This window comes from Phragmites australis, chromosome 6 (assembly GCF_958298935.1).
Source record: "Phragmites australis chromosome 6, lpPhrAust1.1, whole genome shotgun sequence".
NCBI lineage: Eukaryota > Viridiplantae > Streptophyta > Magnoliopsida > Poales > Poaceae > Phragmites > Phragmites australis.
Genome location: NC_084926.1, coordinates 25503451 through 25521459, shown reverse-complemented (window position 1 = coordinate 25521459; position 18009 = coordinate 25503451).

Sequence of the window (18009 nt, the reverse complement as noted above, 5' to 3'; positions counted from 1 at the left end):
TAGCATCCACACAGGAGTAGGGTGTTACGCCTCCGTGCAGCCCGAACCTGTCTAAACCCCCAGTGCATTTACTTCATTCCGCACTAGATCATTCCACCCCACCAGCCATCGCATTCATATCCATTTATTTCTCCGGTAAACATATTCAGAATCATCCCCCCGGCCGAATCTCTAAAAAGGGGTCCTTCAGGATCCCTGCGACAGGAGTTAACCCTCCGACATTCCTCTTCGCGATTTGAGGCTCGGTTGGGCGAAATCAGGCTCGATTGTGTGGGATTTGGGGCTCAGGGTGGTGTTACAGTGGCTTTACTCTGTTTTTGTGTGTGGCTACGGGAGAGAACAGTGAGGGAGAGGGAGAATGGTATGGAGAGAGAGGCTCTGGGTGGCTGCACGATAAGAGGAAAGGGAAAAACTGGTGCTCAATGGGGTGCGGCTGGATGGTGGCGGGAGAGCACAGGAGCGAGTGGTGGTTGGAGGATGGCATGGGGGAGAGACACGTCGGACTTGGCATGGTGAGGCTCATGAAGATGCTCTTACCTTTCCTAGTTTACACGGTCTGGTCTACGAATCAAAATGATGTATGCTTAGCCAAGTTTTTAAGGTCATGCAGACTTTTTAACTAAAATGTCACAAAAATGACTGCTACTTATTTCATATTGAAATAAGAGCTTATTTTAGAGAAAAATTAGATACAAAATGTCAAGAAGTCCAAAAATTCTCGGGAAAATTCACTTGTCCGACACAGCTATTTTAAAGGACTCGATAGATCTATTTCATTTTGATACAGAGAAATAGATAGGTGAATTCCCCGTTGAACACTTTTACACTTTGTAGTGTTTGTTCAATTGGGCAATAGGTATTGTAACTAGACAATGACACAAGAATTCACACAGGAGAGGCATGGCGACACGTCAAACTTCATTGGCCAAGTTTGTGTGATATTGTGGTTGATCTTTATCAAACATCATATTCTCTTATTGCGTTGCTAGTAAACTCGATGAGAATCAGTCTTAGCCATGAGTGGCCTTAATATCTTCTTGGATCCTTCCTTTGCAAAGATGTAACATACTATTGAAGCTTAGTTTTGAGGTGAGATCACCCAATAAAAGTTGTCTAAGGAGAAAATAGGTTGAACAGTGACTTGTTGCTTGTTGGTCACTTGATGCTTCCTCATTGGATGAATCCCTAACCGAACCCCCATCCCCTCGAATCCATCATCGTGCCACCACAGTCACCGTCGTCGAGGATGGCATCCGCGTTCCCTGGTCGATCAGAGCGTGGATTGCCATGCCCTTTGACCAGCACATGTCCCTAGATGTTACCCACACCCTCACCAACCAGATCAGCTATTAGAGCCTTGGCGTCATTGGCACCACGATCGTCGTGCCTGCTGCCCCAATCCGGATGATTTCTACGCATGCAGCGGGTTCAAATCGCGTTCCTGGGTGAACCGGCACTCCAATCCCTGAGTCCTTTGGCTGAGACATGCCTCTGATAGTCCTTAACATCCTCCCGATTTGGGTTGTCCAAATCTGCACCAGAGCCACCGTTCTCGATGTCAGCTTTGTTGTTGCTCTGTTTGGATAAGTTCTGTGCGTGCACTGCGGGTTAATTGCAACTGATGTGCAAATTAATATATATATATATATAAAAAGCACATAGATTCTCATCCAATACCTGTCTTTGCAACCCATGAAATTCTCCTCTCATGTTTGATGCCCTATCATATCCTTGCCTGCACAATTTAGACATAGACAAACCATAGAAAGCAAACATATCATCCAAAGCTTCCTTTAGAGAAGATGATGTTGTGTCAGTAATATTCTCAAGACCAAGAATTCTCTCAATCACTTGACACCGTGAATTGACATACCTACATGGAGGAAGAAGCATTGTTAGTAATTAATATGGTGAGCATTTAAATAAAAAACCTTAGATACTAACACCAAAACCACAAACATTTGCTCCTTGATAGATGTATCTCGATCCTCATCAACAATAATAGAGAGATGCCTATCCCCAATATCTACTAATGGATTGGGTGGTTTTTTTCACAAGCTTTGCACAAGTCTTTTTGAATTTTCGGTGAAGTCATTTGATTATAACGAAGCAGATGTACAACATTTTTATCCTTACCTTTATACCATTCTACTCTAAAAAGTTTTCATTGTTGCTTGAGCTAAAAGACTCGTCATGTCTATGCAAAGCATGTGCTTGCAATAAAAGAAATCTTATAACTCATAATATAACAAGCATATCACCTTTATATTCATCACCCTTCTTGCTTCCGCTAGTCATCACATGTGACACATTTTGCCTTTGATTTTTGTAAGCCTTGTAATGCCTTCTTGCATTATTGTGAGCAATGCCTTTACCATTATCATTCTGCCATGTAGTTCCATCTTTCCATTTACAAAACTGAGGAATCAAGTTGAAATGTGCCTTGGTTTATATGTGATGAGTGATTTACATGGTTGTTAATTTGGTTTGATCATTTGTGGGGCGCATGAGCATGTTATGTGCTGCAATTATGATCATGACTAACCAAAGTTGAAGAGAAAAATAGAGTTGGCATTTTTTGTCTCTGAGTCTAGGAAAAATGTACTCACCTGATGGTCCGGTGTGCAGAAAGTTAACCACACTAGATAGTCTGGTGTTCAAAAAAGTTCACGTCGGAGAATTTTAGTTCAGAGGCAAACACTGATGTGTTCAGTGGATGGTCTAGTGTTCAAGCAAGATGCACACCGGGCTATTTTCTCAGAGTTGTGCAAAATAAAGTGCCTGGAGATGTTCTGCACACCGGATGATCCGGTGTTTGAAGATGTTCACACTGGACCATTTGTTCTAGAGAGGTTGTAAAATGGGGTGTATGCTGCAATTGTACTCACCAAATGATCTGTTGATGGGCTCTGTATGCACCTGAGGTTTCTCCAGAAGGTTTTTCAAGAGATTTTAAGTGGAGGAAATATTGCTCACACCGGATGGTCTGGTAGTCATAGGCTATTCACGTCGGAACATCCAACGTTCATAATTTTTCTAGGACGAGCATTTCTATAGGATTTTTTTTATGATTAATTAGAGATGGAATTGGAGAAAGTGTGTGCTTATCTTATCATGTGTAGGTGATGGATGCAACTTGACGATCAACGGCAGGGTGAATGACGTGATTGGTGCTGGACAATCAAGGAGGCCGTGCAGAGTCAAGAGTGATCTTAGCTGTACATGTGGAGGGCAAGTGTCACACCCCAAAATTCCTATTTTGGGTTGTGATCATTTTAAAATAATAAAATAATATTTTTCCTGAAATTTGAAACCTTTTCCAAAAATTTTAGAGTTTAAAAAGAATTTTTTTTGAGTGATGAAAAATGTATTTTTAAAATATTAGAATAGGTTAAGGAATTTCAAGGTTGGACAAATCATTGTTCCATTTTTTTTCCAATATCATCCAAAAATCCTCTGTGGATAATCTCATCTCACGTCCTTTTGATCGAACCTAACATGCACTACCTTTCCTCTCCAGCCTGTGGCTCCAAACCAGCAACTTGCTATCAACATTGCATTAGGTTGGATTGGTAGAAGGAGTGGAGGATGACCCACTTGTGTGCTAAAGCCAGTCCAAACCAACTCTTTTGCATGTGCATATACCTGATCATTTTCATCTACCTCCAATCGACATCGTCTCTTCGTATGGTAGCTATGATTGGTCAACTAAGCTCGAATAAGTGCTCAATCAAACACTTGGACATCCATCAAGTAAGAAAACCGGTTATCACTCCATCCTCTTTCAATTCCCAGCAATTCAGAGTAAAAACCGCCACTTTAATGGCCACAATGGCAATTGAAGCCGGCTGCCAGTTACTCCTCGTCGCTAGCCTCGTCTTCTCACTCAGATTCAGAGTTTAAGACGGCCTCAAATGCAAATCTTGACATTACCAAAGTTGTAGGTCTCGTCGAGAGCTTTGATTTGCAGCTATGGAAGTCCCTATTTGGATAATGGAGCTAGGAGTTATGGCCACCGAAATCAGTGCTGCATAGATTGGATAGAATTCAAACAGTTTCTCTTGTGAGGCATGTTTGGAAATCAAGATGGCGTTTTCCGAAGTTCTAATGAATACCAAAGTTGTAGATCTTTTCGAGTACTACAAGATAAAGTCTAGAAACGTCCAATTTGGGTTATGAAGGTGAAGTTATTGTCCTTAACCTGAGCTAGCCGTTTCCCCTTCCCAATAAATTCAGAAACTGACGGCCTTAACTCTAACCAGCCTTTTTCTCTTTGTTGCCTGGCCATCCTTCTCCCTCCCTACGCATATAAAAGGAGCCCTCTATGCTTCTGCAAGCTGCATGCCACCACTCCACCACTCCGCCAGGCTGCTGCCATGGTTCACCGTTCTCGCCGCAAGTCGCGTCCAGCCATGTCGTCATAGGTTGGCATCCATGTTCCCGGCGATCCGTCTAGGTAAAAACGTTGATCTTTCACCATGATGTTCCTCAGATCATCCCTCACCATGATCCAAAACCCATTTGGCCAGAGGAGAAAATACACCATTGGGATCTGCGTCACGGCGCCGATGCCCCAGTCTGGAATTCTGCACATGCAGCACGGGTTCAGATCACGTTCCCCGGTGATCTAGGACTCCAATCCATGAGTCCTTTGGCCGAGACGTACCTCTACTAGTCATCTACATCTTGTCAAATCGGTTTGTCCATAGCTACAACAGAACTCCCATTATCAACGTCGCAATCCATGCTGCCCAGTGTCGCATGTGTCTTGTGAACCTAGAACATCAGGCGCGTTCCCCGACGGACCGGAGCTCCAATCACTGATCCCTTTCACTGAGATGTGCCCCTGGCTCTCCTCTACAATCCCTAAAAGTGGTTTCGCCAGAAGAGCATCAACGCTGATGATTTTGTGCTCGCTGCGCTACTGCCCCCTTATTTGGGTGTGTTCGGTGCGTGCACCCGGAATTCATTCACGTTCCGGTCAATCTAGTAGTGCCTTTTGATGCACCGATCACGTCATGGTGTGTTACATCACATCTTCTATGAGGGTTCCCTCGGATCTATAGTGACGCCACCAGGAACGAAATCCCAACATCCAATATCGTTGCACAATCTTGCCAAAAGTTCCAACCAATCAATCTCCTTTCAGGTGAATTTCTATCCAAACCTCCACCCTAGCATTGTGTTAGCTTTGTGTTAAAGCACTTTCCTTGAATTCATAATCTATCTCTAGGAACGCGAGCCTCATCTTCCCTATGTCTATGTGCGGCCATCACCAAACCTGGAAACGTTCATCATCGTTTTGCTGCTATCTCAAGACTCCTCTGCCAAGACCAACCATAAAACTGAGATTGCCTTATCGTGTTCTACACCATGCTCTCCTCAATTTGTTGAAACTCACCGCTGCCTGACATTAACGTCAGTGACTGCCACTACCATCGCTTGTGTCCTCCATCGTCGACGATGGTGAGAGCCCACCGAAATCAGTGCTGCTGGGCCCATCACCCTGGTCCCCTTGGGAGGGGAAAGCCGCACGCGCAGATAGTGGCTGCTGCTGGAACGCAGCAGCGATTGGGGCCTCCTGGACGTCGGGCAGCATTCCTTCACTGGAAGTGGAGCCGGAACGCTAGAGACGGTGTCCACCGGCCATTTTTTCCTACAGAAGAAAACAAACGAACAGATTCAGGGATGTTCCCCCCTACCTGGCGCGCCAGCTGTCGGAGGATTAACTCTTGTCGCAGGGATCCCGAGAGACCCCTTTTTAGAGATTCGGCCGGGGGGATAATCCTGAATAAGTTCGTCGGAGAAATAAATGGAAGTGGAAATAAATGCTCTGCTCAGGCTTGCTTGCGACGTTTTCGTCTGAGAGTGGCACGGTCGACTGCTTGGGCTTGTCTTTTTTCCGACTGTTCTCCCCTCCGATGTTTTGATCAATGTCCCCTTCCCTCTGTATACTGATCCTTTTATGCACTCAGTGGCCACGACATACCCGAACGGGAAGGAAGGGGCACAAGTTCCAAGACGCCACGACCGAGAAAGGGCATCATCATTTCCTCTGGGCGAAGTGACAGGGGCGGTGGAAAAATGCTGCGCGCGTCCGGTCACTCGTCATTGTGGACGCCCTGGCGACGGGCGCCGTTGAGGGGGCCCACCGAGCAGCCACAGAGGCACCCGGCGTGCCCGCCCTGTCTTGTTCCTCTGCCACGGCAGGACGGCAGGCGGAACGTCTTGATCCTGGCAACGTTATCCCGAGATACACTGGATGATACGGGACGTGACCCGTGCAATTAATGGCCCCACGCCTCTCTGCCAAAGCATGGCAGGGACTGACACTACGGCGGGAGCAGTTGGGAATGTCGGGCCGCGCACGCCCATTAAATACGGCCTCGGACCTCTGACTGGTTGACACCTCATCGGCGGGCCCCTCGGGGGCCCTTCTGGGTCGTCGGGGCACCGAGTGCTCGGGGGTACTGTTCACCTCCCCGAGCACTCTCTCCCGAGCACTCTCGCACGAACCTTCGGGGAACCGAGTGCTCGGGGGCTGCCACGTGCAACCCCGAGCACTCTCTCCCGAGCACTTTTGCACTGACCCTCGGGGAACCGGGCGCTCGGGGGCGACCGGGCACCCCCCGAGCGCTCTCTCCCGGAACTTAGCTCTTCTGATCATCGGGGGACTAGGGTGCTCGGGGGCGACCGGGCACCTTCCCAAGCACTTTCTTCCGGTACTTGGACCCTGCGGATCATCGGGGAACTGGGGTGCTCGGGGACCAGAGGCTGTGGCCCCGAGCACCTTCTCCCTGAACTTAGATTTTCCTCATCCCGCAGGAGGGGCCTCGCGGGAGCGTGACACGTGGCGGACGGCTGGCCTGGCCTCGGGACTCAGGGATCCCTGGTTCCTGATACACCGACATATAGGGATCCTAACAGGATGGTTTGTTTGAGGATGGTGCAAGAAGGCGCATGTGTTGTGCTGCACGGTGGGAATGTGTATGTTCCTATGTGGTGTCCTAAGGACCGGTTCTTGAAGCATGTAACTCGGATAAACAACGCAATCACGAGGCTTATATGGGTATGGCCTGACCAATTAATTAGCCACCCTCCGATTCTGTGGGCACCAGTGGACGGTTGAGTGGCACAAGAGGGGGGCCTCTGCAGTGATGAAATCATCTGTTAGCGGTGAAATCTTAGTGGGTGCCTACGGATTAGCGGGAGCTTTGTAAAGGCCTTGTAGTGATCTCCTGGCAGCACACCATAGGAAGTGTGCAAGTGCTTGATCAATACGGCAACATGGTGACTGTCACCTGGTAATGCGGGCGATGAAATCACGACTCGTGGGTAAAGTGTGCAAACTCTACAGAGTGCCAAACTGATCGATCAGCCATGCTCACGGTCAAGAGCGGGCTTAGACTTCTTCTTGATTAGTTGGGATCAGGGTTCTGCTATGGATGGTCAGGTAGCCATGTAATGGGATAACCTGGTGAGTTTTGGTAGCCGGATATGGGATATCTGGTGACTTTGGTTGTCGGATGGAATTTGATGAGCTATTCCTCTTGCTTAAGTTGTGTCTTCACACTTATTAAATAGGATGCATGTTTCTTGGAATGGTAAGTTAAGGTTGCTTAGTGTAGTAAACTAGTGTCTAACCTTTTCTTGACTCAAGCCCTCATATCATGCTTTTCTACACTTGCGAAGTACAATATGTACTCACACTTGCTGTTTTCAATAATAAATGATGCTCAGTTGGAGAAGACTACAAGGAGATCAAGGAAGCTGAAGATCGTTGATTGGATACGGAGCGTCCTACGTTGCGTTGCCCCCAGTCGATTACCTGTGGTGTGCCCAGAAGATCCATAGGAGTCCTCTTGTGTTCTTCTGCTATTGAGTGAACTCTGGTATTTATTTCAATAAAGTAGTTTTTGTTCGATATAGAATTGTATATCACTTATATGTCACTACATGTATGATGAAATTGATCCTAGCATACATGTGGATTGCACCTGTTGATTCTTCTAAAAAACTAGGCGTGACAACAAGTAAGGAATGAGATGATGGATGAATACGGCGTGTTGACAACATCAAAAAAGGGATGCCGATGCAAGTGATAAGAAGGCCTGAGGGATCGAGAGTGAAAGAGACTTACCAGCGATTGAGATCATAAGATGGAGTACACACGTCGACATTGGATTGCTTGTTTAACATGTAAGAAAGTGGCGATGAGTCACGCATTGAAAATCATGCAAGACGATTTCACCGTTTAGCCTCAAAACCATGGGAAAAATATGAAGTGCATGTGGCATCATCGTGATGCTTGCGTTGAGACGTACCTAAGTCATGAAGGTGCCATGACGGTTCGATGAACGTGAAAAAAATTGGACAAAAATACCCTCTATGGTAGGTAGGTGTGTAATGAAAGATAGAGGCATTCTAGAAACAACCTAGAAATCTTAGGGGTCAAAGAACGTAGGCTATAAATAGAGGGAGAGGGATGGTTGAGCCCTTTGAGCCAGCCATTTTGAGAGTGTGTGATAGCATTTTAGAAGTGAGAGAGAGAGAGAAGTGCTTGAGTCCGCAAGCTCAAAGCAACGTTCCTCTGTAGCTAGCCGAGTCTGGAGGCAGTGATAGCGGTGATGGCCAAGGCCGTGTTCGCAAAGTTGTTTGGAAAGTGCAGTCCTCTTCAGGTGGAATCCACATTGATGAGGCGACTCAAACATACAATGTGCCTCGTGGTAGTGCTTTGCCGCAAAGAGGAGGAAGGGGTGCAGCAGGGACAGGAAGAGGCAAAGGCAAAACATTTGCATCTAGCTCAAGGGCACAAGATAAGGAGATAGAAGAGGATGTGGATGAACAAGATAAAAGTCCTGTCTTGGGACCATTAAAGCTTCACAAACCATACATGACAAGATTTTTAACTCAGGTACCTAGAAAAATGGTAGATTACATAAAAAAGGCCGGCACGGTGAAGAAGGAATGATAAGAAGACCCCTTTGAATATGAGAAGAGTATAATAGATCATCGCTTGTGAAATGACCTTTAAGCAGATTTCTATGAAAACATGATTCTCAAGAAGAAGAAGCCAGTCACCCTAATGTATTGGATTGATTGGGACTACATGGCAAGTAAGGATGACCCTACCTTCAATGAGGTCATAGCAGCTTGTGAGGACAAAAGGGTCAAAAGAATCCAGGGTTTGAAGTATGATTGGAGTGTTGATGTCATAGCCCAATTTTATGTCACACTCCACTGTGATCATGAGGAGAACCAAATAATGCATTGGATGATAGAAGGAAAAATATATCAGATCAAGTATAGAAATTTTGGTCGCTTGCTTGGATTTGATGTCCGTGACACTAGCAAGACCAAAATCCATATTGAGAAACAACTCTCTTCTGGAGAGATGGATTTAATGTATGAGAACCAAGGTGAAGTGACTTATGACACAACCAAAGGCATGAGGCCATTTTACAAGTGTTTTAATTTCTTGTTCCACCTCACTCTAGCTCCTAAAAGTGGCGATGACACTACTGTCCAAGGTATAACAAGGAACTTAGTTGGTAGGATGTCCAATGAGAGTGAACCTTTCAGTGTGATGGATTTTCTTTGGGAAGAAATACATACTTCCCACATACCTAGCAGAAGTTATGCCTATGCTCCAATATTATGTATATGATCGAGAAGGCCACTAAGAAGTATTTCTACTTCTTTAAGTGAAGCATGAGCCCTATAGGATAAGGTTGTTAAGCTCAACATCATTTACTTCTATGCCACCTTCTCCTCCACCTTCAACTCCTAGTGAAGTACAAAGGGCAGCATCGAAGCGTGCATCTTCCTCTCATGGCTCACCATCCTTTATCAAGAGTGCCCTCAAGACTATTTATAATATTTGCACCCACAATACTGTGAAGATAAAGGAACACAAAGAGAAGACAAATTTGAGATTGAGGACAGGCAAAAAGCTATTTATACTCATTTGAGGATTGAGCCTCCTTGCTCTCCAATCGCCTCCGAAGAAGAAGTAAGAGAGCTCGAAGTGTTTGAGAACTCATGGGCTTGGTATGATGAGGTCCAAGCTGCTGCAGAGCGTGCTGAAACCTCTCATGCTCAAGATGAGAAAGAGGAAGAAGGCTTGGGTGGTGCCAAAGAAAGCTCTCCGGAGGATGATGATGGCAACAGAGACGGAGACAGAGATGAGGACATCGAGAAAATCTCTATCTTTGCTTCTCTTTCCTTTTTGGTGCTTGATGCCAAAGGGGGAGAGAAATTCTGTGTCAGCTGTCTATTCTATTCTGCCCCAACCAGGAGTCTCCGGGTTGGGCAATATCATCTCTCATTTATCTGTTCAAACTCTTTATCGCTTCCGTTGGACATGTAAGACTATTATAATAATGTGTGATGAACCATGTGTTGTGCTAGTCGTTGAACTTTAATTTGTAAGAACTTAAGTATGTTAGTGTGATGCTATGAGATGTTTGGTATAATATTTGTTTCTCTATTTATTTTATTATGTGATATACCATGCCATACGTGTCACGCATTATCACATTCACTCATACTCTTTGCCCCACAGATGCTAAGATATAGGGGGAGCTCTCGCAAAATTCTTTTAAATATGTGCATTTGATCTCAGATTCAAATTTATCTAATGCACACATTTATGGGGAGCTCACATATATCTTAGAATTCAAAATCTTTATTTCAAATATCTTTTGTAAGCTTTAATCATGTCGTCATCAATCACCAAAAAGAGGGAGATTGAAAATGCATCTAGGCCCCCCTATGTGGGGTTTGGATAATTAATAACAAATGATTAAGGGACTAATACGTTTATTGAGGTTATGAATAAGTTTTAGTCCTATCAATAAAGTTAAAGCGTTTGCGTCTCTCAAAAAGAAAAGAGAAGTGACATGTTGTTACTCATAGGTTTAAATTCATTTTGTTTTCGAATTTGAGTTTAGGAATGCCGTACTATCAAGAGGGATGCGTGTTGATAGTCTTGAAGGTGTCTCAATACTCAAAGTACCCTTTTAGACCTAAAAGTTGAAGAGACATAATCATCCACGAACACCAGGATAGTTGCAAAAGTTGTCTAAACCCAGAGCCTCCAGATTAGCCCGAATACTCCGGATTCTGGATAGTAGCTCGAAGTCTCCGAGTTAGAATCTGAACCGAGCTCTCGGTTTGGGTTTGAGTGCCAACCTGGAGTCTTTAGGTGAACCCAGAGTCCCCAGGTCAGTACAAAAAGTACTGTGACAGCTCGTTTGGGGGGCTGGGTTTAAATACCCCTCTCACCCCCTTCTTCATTTGTTGCTGAACTAAATCGAGACAAACTCATTCATAGCCATTCAATAGCCCCTCTAACTCTTCTAGTGCTTTAAATCTTGCTATATTTTCAGAGTTAAGTTGGGAGAGTGAGATTGAGTGCTAGTGAGCTTAAATTCATTCATTGAGCACTTGAGTTCATCGCCAAGCCGTCGATTCACGTTCTTTACTCTTAGAGCTTAGAGCTCCTAGATGGTTAGGTGTCACTCGGAGAGCACCCAAGCTTGTGGAGTGCTCAGGAAGTTTGTGAATGTTCTTCTCGCCTCCGCAAGGGAAGAGGAACTCTTGAGTAAGCTTAAGTTAGATCTTTGTGGTCGCTTGGTGAGGACAAGGGTTGAAAGAGATCCAGCTCTTTGTGAGCACCTCAATGGAGACGTAGGGTTATTTGATCCGAACTTTAGGAAATAAATTCTTGTCTCCTTTACATTTTTGCATGTTTTCCTTGTTCTAATTGTTTTTTTGGGGGTTTGTCTCAATATACTTGTTTGTGAGGTTGTAATTGTAGGTGGTTGGTTAAAAGAAGCTCTTGCATCAGTTAGAACCCGTGGTAACTTTTAAATCCAACTAGACTTGCTTAGTTTTCCTCAGTTTTCAATTTCCTGTACAGGCTAGACTATCTGGGTTAGCTCGGAGTCTCCGGACCCCGGAGTCTCTGGATTGAATCGGAGTCTCCGAATTCTGTTAATCTGCTGTGAAGTTTTAATTTTTAGAAAACGCATATTCACCCCCTCTAGGTGACATCACGTATATTCAGCAATGAAGCTTATTTTAACTCTTATGCTTGTTTTCATCTCCTTCTAGTTTCCCTCTCTTGGTTCACTTGCTCTGTTTGCAAGTTCTTCGGGTTTTGTGGAGATTTTTATTTTTATTGAAGATCTGAAATTTTCCACCTTGTTGAACTTGTTGTTCTTGTTAGTAGAGGGATAAGAATCACATATGAGTTGGTCTTGAACCATCCCCATCTTCTAGATCTATCAACTTGGAGAGTTTCTTCACCCATTATTTTTTTCTTCGGATCTGAGGTTTCCTTCATCAAGTGGCAAGCTTTTGTGAGCTATGACACTTGAATTGGTGATCCATGGAATCTAGTGTTTGAATCCATCTAATGGAGCTATGTCCTTTTCATGCTCATCAGGATTTACTCCTGTTTCTCTTTGTTCTTGCTTCTGCACTTTGTTTTAAGGTGCGGTGGGTGAAAGTTTAGGAAAAGGCCATCCAAGAATTTGGTGAGACGCCTATTCACCTCCTCTAGTTGCCTTTCCTGGTCCTACAGAAACCCAACACCGCTGAAGGATTCAATACCGTAGTTTTTAGCTCTTGATTGTTTAAAGAGGAAACAATAAAAACAAAAGGCAGCATCCTTAGCAACACTATATTCCAACCAAGCATGACTTTTGAACCATCCTTCATGAAATCTCCTATTGCGTTTGTTCATTAAACTTTGTGGATAATTATGATCTTTTAGTTGGCATGGACCCATCCAAATATACTCCATTTTGGCAGCATCCCTAATATTCAGATCTATTTTCTTTATTGCTATGCGAAGACAAGGATCAACGACAATTTGATTGGAATCAAGTACAACATGGATTGCCATTAGCATTGGTAGCTCCGGTTCCTACTGTTTCTTCTTCTAGTGTTTCTTGTTCTTCATTCCTGGTTCTAAAGGAGGTTGGCTAGATGGTACTATAGGAGTAGGGGCAAGAGCATAGTAAGATGATAATGTCTTGGTCCTCTTCATTGTGTAATTCTAGTACCAATTAACTGGAAGATGCAACATAAATATAATCATATCTTAATGCGTGCAAATGATACAAATTTAATCAAACTGACCACAACATGACGGCAACCACACACCGGCAGCGCACATACCTGAACAACGACAGCAACAAAAGCATGCCCTTCACCTACATCTGGTGAAGGCAACAATAGGGTCTCAGCCCCCCCTCTGACCCCTGTAGCAAATTGAGTCCCGATACATATAGGGTAGCTGGAATTGGGATTCAGAGATAAAGATCAATTTGTTGCAATTTCAGGGGAAAACAACTGGTGAATCTCTTCCCTCCCCTGTGAATCGAGTCTCGTAGGGATAAAATTAGGGATTGATTTCATGCGGATTTGGGTCAGATTTGAGTGGTGACTCGTGCAGGCTCTTGGAGATAAAGAGGAAGGAGAGAGTGATTTCAGCAGGCGGTAGTCTGCTCTGTACACGAGAGAAAGTATGAGAGGCGGCTGGAGCTGGAAGAGGCAAAGGATGGGCTATGAGAGAGTGGGAGAGGAAGGCAATGGGCCGGCTCAAGAATCCACATGCGCACGGGCCGATTGTGGGCTAAGTAGAGGCCTGGGGCCAACTAATGGAAAATTGGTTTGAGCCATATAAAATTGAGGGGGGCAATGGAATTTTTTGGGCCATGACTAGAGCCACAGCCCCAGTTGCCCAGGCCCAAAATCAGCCCTGGACATGCATACCTGAGTCAATTTCAGGAGTTCATTGGTGAACTTGAATATGTTATGAGTAATTAGGATAGTCCCACCCTGTTAGGGGGTGAGTTCAATTTGGTTAGAACTCAAAATGAGAAAAGTAATGGAGTAACTAGTTTACACTAGACAAGTTGCTTTAATGATGGGATCAATAGGAATGCACTTATAGAGCTTAAACCTTCGGGTAGGCATTTTACATGGTCTAACAATCAGGATAAAATGATTTTAACTAGTATTGATAAGGTTTTTGCCACTACTAAATCGGAAAGAAAATTCCCTTTATCCATGATTACAGCCTTATCCAGGATAGGGGGTGATTACACTCCTCTCCTGCTGAATACAGGAGAGGAAAATAGGCCTAAGCCTAAACTTTTTTGCTTTGAAAAATGGTGGTTAGAATGTGAGGAGTTGATGAGATTGTTAAAGAAGTTTGGAAAACACTGTGTAATAAGTCACATCCTATAGAGGTATGGCAGTTTAAGATGCGACTTCTAAAAAAAGCTCAATGGGTGGAGTGCTAATGTAGAGGCTAAGGAAAATAGAAAGAAGAGAGAAGTTATCTAGGAATTTGATATCTTGGACAAGTTTTCAGAAGATAATGTGCTTTCTGATAGTGAAAGGGTTATAATGAAGGAGATAGAAAAAGAGCTAGACAAGATCTGGCATTTAGAAGAGATTAAAGCCAAGCAGAGGTCCAAAGATAGGAATGTGAAAGAAGGTGATAAAAATACAGCCTACTTCTAGGCTATGGCAAATAAGAGGAGGAGGAAGAAACATATTTCGTAACTAGAAACTTAGGCGGTGTAGTTACTGAAATTGAAGATATGCTTAAATCTGTGGTTGAGTGTTACAAAACTCTTTTTGGGTTTGAACCCAGAATGAATATTAATCTGGATAATAATTTTTGGAATGAGAAAAGAAAGGTGTCTCCAAGTGAGAATGAAGAGTTAACTAAATGGTTATCTGAGGAGGAAATTAATGCTGTAGCTTTTGAATCTTATGTTGAAGGGGCCCCTGGCCCTGATGGTTTTCCTGTCCTCTTCTATCATAAATTTTGGGATGTAGTGAAGGAAGATTTTATGGTTTTGGTGAGAGATTTTGAAGATGGTAAATTAGATGTTAGAAGGCTGAACTATGCTATCTTGACTCTTATCCCTAAGGAGAAAGATGCCAAGAACCTTAAGAATTTTAAGCCTATAAGTTTGCTAAATTGTAGTTTGAAAATTATTACTGAAGCTCTTACTAAGTGAAGCATTGGTGTGTGTGATAGGCTGATCTCTCATAACCAAACAGCCTTTATTAAAGGACAATTTATTTTAGAAAGTGTAGTTTCTGTTCATGAAGTCTTGCATGCAGTACCTAGGAGTGGCCAACCTGGGATTGTTTTAAAATTAGACTATGAAAGGCATACGATAGAGTTAGCTAGGATTTCCTTGAGGAAATGCTCAAACTAAGAGGTTTTTCTGATAAATGGATCTCTTGGATGAAGAATATTACTTCTAGTGGATGGTCTTGTGTTAGGATCAATAATATGAATAGTAGTAAAGGCTTGAGATAGGGAGACCCTATGTCTCCTCTTCTCTTCAATCTAGTAGTTGTTGTATTCATTTACATGTTGTGTAAAATCGCTAATGCTAATCTTATTAAGGGTCTTTTGACTAATTTTAGACAAAATGGGGTCATTAGCCTTCAAAATTGCTATGATACCTTACTTTTTCTGGAGGATTCTACTGAGTATGCTAGAAACCTAAAGTGAATCTTGTGCTGTTTTGAACAAATTTCTGACATGAAAATTAACTTTCATAAAAGTGATTTACTTACTATTAATATGGGCGAAGTGGAAAACAATGCTTATGATCAACTCTTTTCCTGCAAGAGAACTGTTTTCCCTTTAAATACTTGGGGTCCCTCTTCACTATGACCAACTAAAGAAAGAAAATCTACCGCCTGTAGTTGATAAAATTACGAAATGGGTAGTTGGCTCGCATGGTAAACTTCTTTCTTATGGAGGCAGACTAGTGCTTTCGAAAGTCTGTCTGGTTTGTATTCCCATTTATTTGCTTTCTGTGATTAAGTTTCCTAAATGGGCTATTGATGCTATCTACTCTCACATGGCACATTTTTCTGGAATTATCAGGAAGATAAACATAAACATCATTCGGCAAAATGGAAATTAGTTAGTCAAAATAAAAAATATGGAGGATTGGGGATCCCTAATATTAGAGACTTGAATCGCTATTTATTAGCTTGGATCCACAGGTACAATTTGGGTGAGAATAAACTCTGGAAACTAATTGTAGATTTCAAATATAGAACTGCTACCCCAAATATTTTATGTTGCGATGATAACAGAGCCTCTCCTTTTTGGAAAGGGATTTTGTGGGGTATGAGTGAAGCAAAGTTGGGGGTTTAAATGGAAAATAGGAAATGGCTAGAAAGTTAGATTTTTGGAGGACCAATGATTTGGTTCTTCCTGCTTGGCTATTCAATATTGGGATCTGTATAAAGTTGTTCAAGAGAAATGTTTGACTATTGCTCAAGCCTGGGACGGGGAGAACCTCAAATTTACCATTAGGAGAATTGTAATTGAAAGGGTGTATAATTTGTGGCTTGAGGTTATTAGCATTGTTGAAGTCGATTCGCTCCTCTGAAGAAACTGGCAGTCCCATTTGGATGCTGGAATCTAATGGGACTTTTCTATTCAATCTCTTTATGCGGTGGTTAACTTTGGTGGTGTTAAACTTGTGTACCCTCCTTTTATTTGGAATCTTAATGTACCTCCTGGGGTGCATGTGTTTTTTGGCTTTTGTGTAATACTAAGATTTTAACTAGGGACAATCTTCAAAAATGAAGGGAAGTAACTGATAAAACCTGTGTTTTCTGCTGTAATACTGAAAGTATTCATCATTTGCTTTTTGATTGCTGTGTAGCTTGTCAAATTTGGTTATGGGTTGCTGTGTGGTTTAACATTCTAGTGATTAACAATTTTGAATTTATGGGGCGCTGGTGGATTAGTAATAACAAACATACTGAACTAAATATGGTAACTTCAGCTATTTGTTGAGCTTATGGAAAAGTCGTAATGGTATGTGTTTTCAGAGGCAAGCCTTGATGAGGACATCACTCTTTCGGATACACACACACCGAGTATTCCTCCAACAATAGGTCCATTGACACGAGCTCGTGCACGTCAACTAAATCATGAGGTGAGCTCGTTCCTTAGTGTTCCTTTATATTTTGATGAGGATGGGATGCTACTGAATAATTATGATGTATTGTTACTTAGGAACACGGGAGAAGAACAGCAAGGGCGCCCAAGCCAAGGTGGAGGTCCAATCAAGTTCGAGTCCGTTTCGGAGTCCAGGACCAGCTTGCAATAAAATCGTCGCCCAGGACGCATACGGACTCCGTTTTCGACGTTCTACACATGGTTGGAAAGCTAAGGAGATAAGCTTTCCAACGGGACTGGTCCCATATCCAAATTATTTCTGAGTCAACAGGAATCGTCGAAATAAATGGACATCCAGAATCTGTCAGGGTGCTGCGCCACCATCTTTTGGGCCGTTGGGCCGTGTATCGTGTTGGAGTCCATTAGGGATGCGTCCAGGGGTCCTTGGCCGATCCTAGTCTTTTATATACAGTAGCTGCCGCCCTAATTAGGGTTGGATTTTGCTTAGATATTGATCTACACACAGTTGTGAGATTTTCGCTCTTGTTCCGGACCGACTAGGCCGCTGCAAGTGTTTGTGGAACCCCGACTTCGAGTGCTTGAATTCAATTCGCAATATTTCAGATTGCATCTTCTACGTTCTTGCTTGTGTTCTCGATACAGTTGCAGGGATTGAGCCTTCTTGGTGAGGTCAACCGCGCGATACGGTTGATAACCAACGGAGCTGTGTGTAGTGATTGCAAGGGAGACGATCTGTTCGGGTCGAAGCCTTTGGATTATCAACGTCGAGTTCTCCACCCACCAACTTATCGCTACCTATCGGAAGACCAGGCCAACATTACTCATCAACCGGTATCAGATTTTCAGGTTGCCCGTTAGGTTGTCCAAGGAAGAACTCAACAAAGCCTTGCAGGATCATACTAGGCTATTGACAGACATTAGAACAAGCATTGCTAACCTCGTCACACAAGTCAATGATCTTGAGTTGCGACAGGCACCACAGGATGATGACCATTCACATGATGATGATGATGATACTAATA